Consider the following 9830-nt stretch of genomic DNA (forward strand, 5'->3'; position numbering starts at 1 on the left):
AACAAGCTCATAGACAAAGGAGAGTGAACCAGCTGCAGTGAAACATACTGAACTGAACTAAAAGTCAAGTCAAGTCATCTTTATTTATACAGTATAGCGCTTTTAACAATGTAGATTGTTTCAAAGCAGCTTTACAGAGATAAAGCAATCGGCCCCTGGAAGAACTGACACTTTAACCCTCTGGGGTCTAAGGTGTTTTGGGGGCCCTTGGGATGTTTTGACATGCCCTGACATTTGTGCTTTTTTCAGTTATTTATAAACATGTTAATTGCAAAGGTGTAAATTAACTCTATATACAAACAGGGCTACCATAATATGTGAGCAACATGTGTGTAGATGTTTGTATTCTTAAGAGAATAATGTTTATGCGTGGTTATTGAAAAAAATAAAAATGAAAGTTGCTGAAATAAGACCACAAATCTCATACTAAATATGTGTCCACAAGACTTTTGACTAATGGATGTTGTCGCTTCGAGTTCTGGCTTCAAAATTATGTCTTATCGTATCCTATTATAGTCTTGCTTTATTGTTCACATAAAACAATACATTGATTTAAATTGTGTAAGACATGTTTTGCTTGGAAAGCCAATATGCGAGGGGGGCGTGAAGGAGGAGTAGTTTACACCTGAGAATACAATGTCCCACCCATTATGCGTAATGACTTGCATAATGAGCCATTCATTCAGGTGTGACACTGATTGAGCCACAAGAATGAATGCAAGGACAAAAGATATATTTAGAAGAAGACTTATATTGACCATTTAAGATTTTTCTTACATCTATCTTGTAAATATGTTTTGCTATTTTATTAAAAAGTTTACAATTACAACAAAAAAAATACAATTTCAACAATATTTCAAGTGTACGCTTTCTTTGTAAAAAAATTATTATAGGCCTACATTTTATTAAAAAAGTATTATATATATATTATATACACATACACACACACACACACACACACACACACACACATATATATATATATATATATAACATATGAGCAGAAATTGCTAAACAAAAGCTTATTTGATGTGGCAGTATATTCTACAGTAAAAACTGTACACAAATCTAGTCAACAAAATGTTCTCTTTCATATTTCGCCTGACTGTGACGTTGTTTTTATGAAATATTAGGGCATATAAATGTTAATTTGCAGTTTAATACGTTGCTTATACAAATAGCCTACATTTTATTTCAATATATTTCAGTCGATTTTTACTCATCTCAGTATAGCAATACAGTTTGCTAAAACATCATCATTCATTCACACACGCGATTTAAATTTAAACTGTTTTTTTGCGAGCTGTGGTAAACAGCGCGCATCTCTGCTGTTCATTCATTCACACACAGAAACGCGATTCACTTGAGAATGAAAAAAAACTTACTACAGTATTCCTCAGCTTGGATCCGTTGCTCCTCGAAATACCAGCACTTCTGAGGTAAATTTTCCATTATTATTATTAAGATAGTATTATTCCTCACAGCGCTGCGAGACGGTGTAAACAAGTACAATTATCTGATTAAACTTGTGTTTTCTCGAGCTGATATGGGGGTGTTCACAGTTTGCATCGATTGCCTCAGAATTTGTTATTATTAATATCTATCTGAGTATTAAAGGGGGGGTGAAATGCTATTTCATGCATACTGAGTTTTTTACACTGTTAAAGAGTTGGATTCCCATGCTAAACATGGACAAAGTTTCAAAAGTTAAGTTGTACGTTTGATGGAGTATTTCTGTGCCAAAAATACTCCTTCCAGTTTGTCACAAGTTTCGGAAAGTTTTTTTCGAGTATGGGCATGCGTGACATCAGATGAGGCGGAATTTCCTTATACGGGTCCTATGTTGTGCTGAGAGAAGTGATGAGCACGAGCAGTTGATACTGAGCTTGCGCACACTACCGAACGTACAGGTACAGCGGTTCTCGAGTCACCAGTACAGAACCGAGAACTGTTTATTTCAGACGTGTTCGACATACTGAGAACCGATGAGCTGATGAGCTGATCATGAGTGCAATTTTTTCAGATGGACGAAATATGTTTCTAAATTGTTGAACATCAATACGTGTAACACAATAAAACATGTTGGAAACATGTTTATCACATAATGTCTTATCACTGTATTGTTTCAAAGTTTGTAAACACAATGAATGGATTGTAAAACTAAACATAAGTTTATCCCCTTAACGCCTGAATTTATATAGCTGTAGGCTATATATATATATATATATATATATATATATATATAAAAAAAAATTATGAGTGTTTTTGCCTTTAAGTAGATGGTAAATAATGTTGAGATTATCAATTTCACTTTTGCACAACAAATAAATAGAAATTTTGGTATGTTGCAAATTTGCGACAACAGGCATTTAGGGTAATTTTTTTTACAAAATGGTAAAATTAATAAAACACATTTTCCCATCTCAGGTATGTAGATTTTATTCATGGCACAAAGTTGTTAGAACTTATAAACTTTAATTGACAAATTAATGAATCTTGACAACAGCAAGAAACAAAACACTCTCCTACTCCCCAACATTGACAGTAGTTTTTATATATTCCATGTTACACTCTGTTTAACTCTTTCCTTGTTTCTCCAGTGCATACATTATATATTCTTACAGTGTTATATCCTAACATGCTATTTTTTGTGAAAAATAAAAAATAATAATTTTGGCTGAAACCATCTAAATACAGCATTATTATAATATGTAGCCATTAGCCCAATCCAGCCGTTATGGACCAATGTCGCAAATTTGCTACAAACAGAAATCTACAAAGTACGTAAAAAATATTCGTCACATGAAGCCTATTTGAATAACATAGCTATAGAAGCAATCAATAAGCTGGTACATATTTTTATCTTAGCACAACTTAACTCATTTTGGGCAATTTCTCCACATTTGCGCCCTTGATAAGGATTTTGCAAACCAAAATATTAGCTTCGGTGAACCGGATGTAGTTCCCACTCCGACCGCTCCTACGAGAAACCAGTGCGTGCAAAATGTTCCAAGGTATGTATCGAATGTGCACAAACATGCATTGGGGAAAACGCCTGCAGTCTGAATGGAAGGGGTTTGTTGCAAATTTGCGACAGTGGGCGTTAAGGGGTTATATAAATATTTGACATAAACTCTTGCCCAGGTTAGGATGCTTAGTAAATGCTTTTAATGTGTTAATCAAAACATAACGTATTAAACATACTGGAGACATGCATCGACTTTTTAGTTCCCTTTCAAGGCGGTAACTCAACATTACGTCAGCTCTGACGTATGGGAACTCCTCCCTTCTCCTCTTTCGCTGAAATCTTATGGGCTAATGCCAGCTGGGGACAGCTGGCCAATAGACGCAAAGCATGCAAATACTAACAGGCCAGCGGGCAGTATAAAATGCATGGGCGCAAAAATTATGTCAGAATCTCTTTCTTCACGCTAGAAGTCTTATCTAAGCCATCGTAAGGAAGTTCCAATAGAGGATTACTCACCCCTGTTTTCCTCTCCGCTGCTACATGCCAGATATGTGCGGGTTCCATTGACCCGCCCAACCTTCACCAGTTCTGTGTCACCTGCCTGGGCCTCGCCCACGCCGAGGCGGCACTCAAGGATGACATGTGTGCCCACTGCGCCAAGCTGCCAGTGTGCGCCCTCATAGTCAGAAGAGAAGTGGCTCGGCCAACAGCGGGGATTGATGCTGTCAACTTTGAAGTCGTGGTTCCTCCAGTCGAGCCACCGCCAGGCCGCATCGAGGAGAAGAACCCGTTCTTTCCAGACGTGCACGAGCACGTGGTGAAGTCGTGGGCTGCACCCGAATTGGCGCGCACCCACTCTGCCATGCAGGCCATGGTCGCACACATGGACAGGGCGGAAGCCTACGGGTATGTGCGCATGCCCCCCGTCGAGTAGACTGTTGCCGTGCACCTGTGCCCGTCTTCTTCTTCATTGGGTTCGGACGCCATGGCAATACTCCAGGTGTTCCAGGTAAAACTGCTTCAATCCCTCGGCGGCGGCGCAGCTGACGTCATCAGGGATCTGCGTGCGGCAACTGATCTCGCGCTGATGGCTACCAAGCGCTCTGCTCAAGCCATCGGCCGTTCCATGGGGCTCATGGTCGTCCTTAACAGGCACCTATGGCTTACCCTAGCTGACCTGAAGGACGCGGACCGCAAGACGCTCTTAAACGGTCACTCCCTCCGGCCTCTTTGGTGACGCCGTGGAGTCGCTCACGCAGCGTTTCTCCAAGACGCAGAAGCACGCCAAAGCGATGAGCCACGTGATGCCACGTCACTCACTCCAGTCATCATCTGCATGGTCCCGCTCTTCTTCTGCACCTCGCCAGGCTCAAGGAGCGGCTAGGCCCCGCCCCGAACCGGACGCTCGTTTTGGCTGAAACAAGCAGTGGTCAGGGCCTTGAAGGAAATGTCAGAGTCAGAGGAGAAGCACGCGCCTCGAGAGAGCCAGCGCGCCATCCACGGCTTCTATTCCACAATAGAAACATATATCCATTCACAAAAAGAGCTTTTTCTTCCTCTTGCACCCATCACTGTGTCACTCGCCCTGTCTCAGAGCAGCGCAGACCCAAAACTCATGATTATAATGGTCTCTCGAGGGTGCGAGAGTGCCAACACCACACAATGCCCGCCGCGAACCGCCCTCCCGCCAGTGCTTCTAGCCTCGCGGGGTCAGGGCTCCGGTCAAAACACGCCATCAGTGGCTACGGTGACCGCAGAGCTAACGCGTCTGCTGTAATGTGTCACTCGCCCTGTGTCAGAGCAGCGCAGAACCAGGAGGGCGCGAGAGTGCCAGCACCACACAATGCCCACCGTGAACCGCCCTACCGCCTATGGCCGTAGAGCTAACGCATCCGCTGTGTCACTTCCTGGACGCATGGAGGGTTATCCCGGGCGTTTCACCATGGATACTGGGAATAATTCAGCACGGATATTCTCTCCATTTCAAACGCAGACCTCCCCGCTTCAATGGCGTGGTCCCGTCACTGACTTTGCCCAAAACCTTCCCGTTCTGAGACAGGAAGTTCTCAGTCTGCTCGAGAAAGGAGCGATAGAGCGTGTCCCTCCGAGCGAGCAGGAGAGCAGATTCTACAGCCGCTACTTTGTGGTGCCAAAGAAGGATGGAGAACTCCATCCGATTCTGGACCTGAGACCCATCAACCGAGCACTTCACAAACGCGCGTTCAGAATGACAACACTGAAACAGATCTTGGCACAGATACGGCCTGGGGACTGGTTCGCCTCAGTGGATCTAAAAGACGCGTACTTTCATATTCAAATAGCGACACGCCACAGACGCTTCCTGAGATTTGCTTTCGAAGGCATGGCTTATCAGTATTCAGTGCTTTTGTTCGGCCTGCCCCTGGCCCCCCGCACCTTTTCAAATTGTGTGTGGACGCATCGCTTTCTCCCCTCAGATGGAGCGGAATGCGCATCTTGAATTATCTGGACGACTGGCTGATTTTAGCCCACTCAAAAGATGTGCTAACCAGTCACGTGGAATCACGGCTTCGCCATTTGGATACACTGGGATTGCGTGTGAAATGCAGAAGAGCGTGTTTTTTGACTATAACATATCTGGGGGTATGTTTGGACTCGATGACGATGCAAGCCCATCTCTCTCAAGAGCGCATAGAGGCAATTTCATCGAACTTCCGTTTCAGACCGGGCAGGACTGTTTCACTGAGGGAATTTCAGAGGCTTCTGGGACTGATGGCGGCGGCTTCTTCAGTGTGCCATCTGGGTCTGCTGCATATGCGGCCGCTGCAGTTTTGGCTGAAAACTTCGGGCCAGAAGCACATTACGGTCACTCACAGTTGCGTCAGCACTCTGAGACCCTGGAACCAGGCCCGGATTAAGAGGACTTTGGGCCCTGGGGCTATAGAAACACCAAGGGCCCCCTTTCATCTGATTGCCACGCCAGCCTTCTACTGCAATAAATTTGTTTTATTGTTTTTAATCAATGTATTTAATTAATGTTTTTCTTTATCATTATTTATTATTATTATTTTTGCGCACTAAATAGTCCAGGCTATTTAACACATTAACTTAAGATTAAGATTTTGATGGAACATCAACAAGCTCAAACATTTCTTGGTTCATTTTGGGAACATTTTATTGATAAAACATTTTTACCTCCTTCCCTTCCATAAGTGCATTTATGGCTATTTCTCTCATTTTACCTGAAGGGACAAAGTAAGCATTAATAAAACATTTGCTTAAGCCCTATTCAGATGGTAATTGTTTCTCATGTGGATATCTGTAAAAAAAATATTAATACATTTACACTGCATTTACAATTACATAAATGATATGATTGTTATTTTATTTAATATTTAAATATAAAATGATTTCTAATTTTATTTTTTAATTAAAGGGTACATTAAGTATGAAACTAAAACTAACAGTAGGTGGCGGCAAGTCACTGTCTTAATAAGCGAGTCATTCATTCAACCGATTTGTTCAAACGGCTGTTTGATTCAACGACGAAGCAAACGAGGAGTCAATGTATCATTAAATGAACCCATTCGTTCAAAACACAGATTATTCAGTAACGAATCACCACTATCAGTTTCAGAGATTGTTTCTGCTGTGGTTTCATTTTGGAATTTCCATCGGCGAAATGACGATAAACCAAAACGTAACTCTCAATGTTAACTTATTGGTCAACTCATTTATTGTTGCATAATATCACATTAGCAATTGTGCTGATATTTGGGGAAAACTGCGCTTTTACTTGTGTGATATATTTATTTTATATTATGTAATATTACAATAAGACAAAAACTCATCGGGGCAAAAAATGCCCATGTACCTTGGATATTGGACCTTGATGTTCGTCAAAAAACAGTAATTCAGCCGGGGATTTTTACGCGGGTGGGTGGTGGGAGATAAAACACTGACATTCTGGATTCAGACTGCAATAAAATCACCTACTATATAGCCCCTATAAATATTGAAAATACCTTACGACTCCACGAGAAACAATTACCATCCAAATAGTGCTTAACTCATTAACTTACTTCAGCTGCTTGCTTACCTTCTTCAACGTCTAAAACACGCGGATCGGTGACGACGCTGGAGGGTGAAGCTAACTGGGCTGCTGCCGCTGCACTCGGGGTCTTCCACGGGCACGGATGAAAGTGAACCCAAGTAACGTTAGTTAGTTAGTTAGTTAGTTAGTTAGTTAGTTAGTTTAGGAATTTTTGCATCCCTTTTTTGCCTTTCGAGTTTGTTTTTCCTTTTTTGTGCACCACCATCACTTTTTTTCATCATTTTTGAACTCCTGCGAGCGATTTATTCCCATGTTCTATGAAAGCATAACGAAGAGAGGCGTTTCCAAACGTCATAGCGCAAATTGTAGAGTTAATTTGATTGGGCGGTGAATTAAATCAGTCAGGCACATTTTCCAATAACTTCTTGTTATTTTATTATACACAAATCAACCACCTATGACTTGACAATCTCATTTCCTCCAGCCAATCACGGGCCCCCTAGTCCCGTGGGCCCTGGGGCTTCAGCCCCACCTAGCCCTTATGTTAATCCGGCCCTGCCTGGAACAGCCCGGATATGTTCAGCCCAGGAGTTCCTTTGGGTATAGTGATGCAGCGCACTGTGGTCTCGACGGACACGTCAACTTCAGGCTGGGGAGCAGTTTGCCTGGGCGCCTGTGGACGGAGTCACAGAGAAGGTGGCACATAAAGCGTTTGGAATAATGGAAACGGTGTCCTTAGCCCTACAAGTCTTTCAGTCGAAATTGGAGCGGCAACATGTACTGATTTTGAACCGACAACACGTCTGTGGTCTTGTACATAAATCACCAGGGCGGAGTGCACTCCAGAGCTCTATTCTAACAGGCAGTGAGTCTCCTGTTGTGGGCGGACCGACATTTTCTTTCCATAAGAGCGGCGCACATCCCCGGTTTCCTGAACCGTGGAGCAGACATGCTTTCGAGGAACGGGATTCGCCATTTGGAAACACTGGGACTGCGTGTGAAATGCAGAAGAGCGTGTTTTTACCGAGTTGGACTATAACATATCTGGGGGTATGTTTGAACTCGAAGGCGATGCGAGCCCATCTCTCTCAAGAGCGCACAGAGGCAATTTCATCGAACTTCCGTTTCAGACCGGGCAGGACTGTTTCACTGAGGGAATTTCAGAGGCTTCTGGGACTGATGGCGGCGGCTTCTTCAGTGTGCCATCTGGGTCTGCTGCATATGCGGCCGCTGCAGTTTTGGCTGAAAACTTCGGGCCACAAGCGCATTACGGTCACTCACAGTTTTTGCAGAACTCTGAGACCCTGGAACAGCCCGGATATGTTCAGCCCAGTATTTGTAGCTGTATCATACAAATAAATAGTTAAAAAATCATACATTGTGATTTCTGGATTTTTTTTTTTTTTTAGATTATGTCTCTCACAGTGGACATGCACCTACGATGACAATTTCAGACCCCTCCATGATTTCTAAGTGGGAGAACTTGCAAAATAGCAGGGTGTTCAAATACTTATTTTCCTCACTGTAAGTTATGTGGATCGCTCGGCCGCCTTTCGTCAGTCGGACCAGCTGTTCGTGTGCTTTGGTGGATGTAATAAGGAACGTGTTGTTTCAAAACAGAGACTTTCTCATAGGATTTTGGATTTGGCTTACGAATGCCAGGGGAAAAACTGTCCCCTCAACATCAGAGCTCATTCTATTAGGACAATTGCTTCCTCATGGGCTTGGTCTAGAGGTATGTCTATCCAAGATTTATGTCTTGCTGCTGGTTGGTCTTTCCAGAACACATTCGCCAGGTTTTACAAGCTGGAAGTACCCTCTGTAGCATCACATGTACTTCCGGTGAGTTAAGTTTTATTCATGTATTGTGAACTGTCATATCCAGCTATACAGCAGTTACCATGGCTGCTAACTCTGTGTTATGGTTTATAAGGTTATGCAGTTGTCACCACAACCGCAACCGTCGACTCTGTGTTTAACTCTCGTGCTCGAGTGCTTATTGTGTTGTGTCTGCCCTATTCAGTGCAGCCTTCGCATTCATTGCATAAAGATATGCAAATGTTGTTAGGGTAGGAGCAGATGTCTCATTGGTCTAGTTCCGCCCATAGATTTCATAATAATAAAGGCTAGATGTCTCGTCCGCGCTGTTGGCCAATGGAGGTGATTGAAATTCTACCGATTTTCAAACGGTTTGGTTTATTATAAATGTCAGATATGTAGTTATGACACTGCATACATATGAATAATTATGTTCAACATTCAGAATGATAGCCACGTTAATAACATTTGTATGAAACCAAACCGTTTGTAAATCTGTCAAGATTTCAGCGAGATAAGAGGATCTGTGTTCGTGCTGATCACTCACCTTACTTCAGATACCACAGAGCTCGCCAGAAAGCTTCCCTGTGGCAAGATGGCCGCCGGTGATGGCGTTCGAGACTCCGCCTTAAGACATCCAGCCTTATATGGATATCTATGGTTCCGGCTATCAGATGCGAGTCGTACAGAACCGAGAACTGTTTCTTTCGGACATGTTCGAAACGGAGAACTGATGAGCTGGAGATACTGCGCATGCGTGATAGCACCGTGTCAGAACCATAGACGGGGAGGTTGACGCTTGCTCTGAACCGAACTTTCTTTCGGCCAACTGCATGTTGTGCTGATACATGAGCACGGGTCAACCAAGGACTAAATGAGGGGCCGAATTCGGCAAAATGTAGGCCTACGTTTATTTAATAACAAATAAAATAAAATTGATAAAGGCCAGTTTATCCAGTTTATTCGCCAAATACTGTTTATGACAAAACATCAACATAATCACACAAAAAT

The sequence above is a fragment of the Squalius cephalus genome (assembly GCF_949319135.1).
Source record: "Squalius cephalus genome assembly, chromosome: 1".
NCBI lineage: Eukaryota > Metazoa > Chordata > Actinopteri > Cypriniformes > Leuciscidae > Squalius > Squalius cephalus.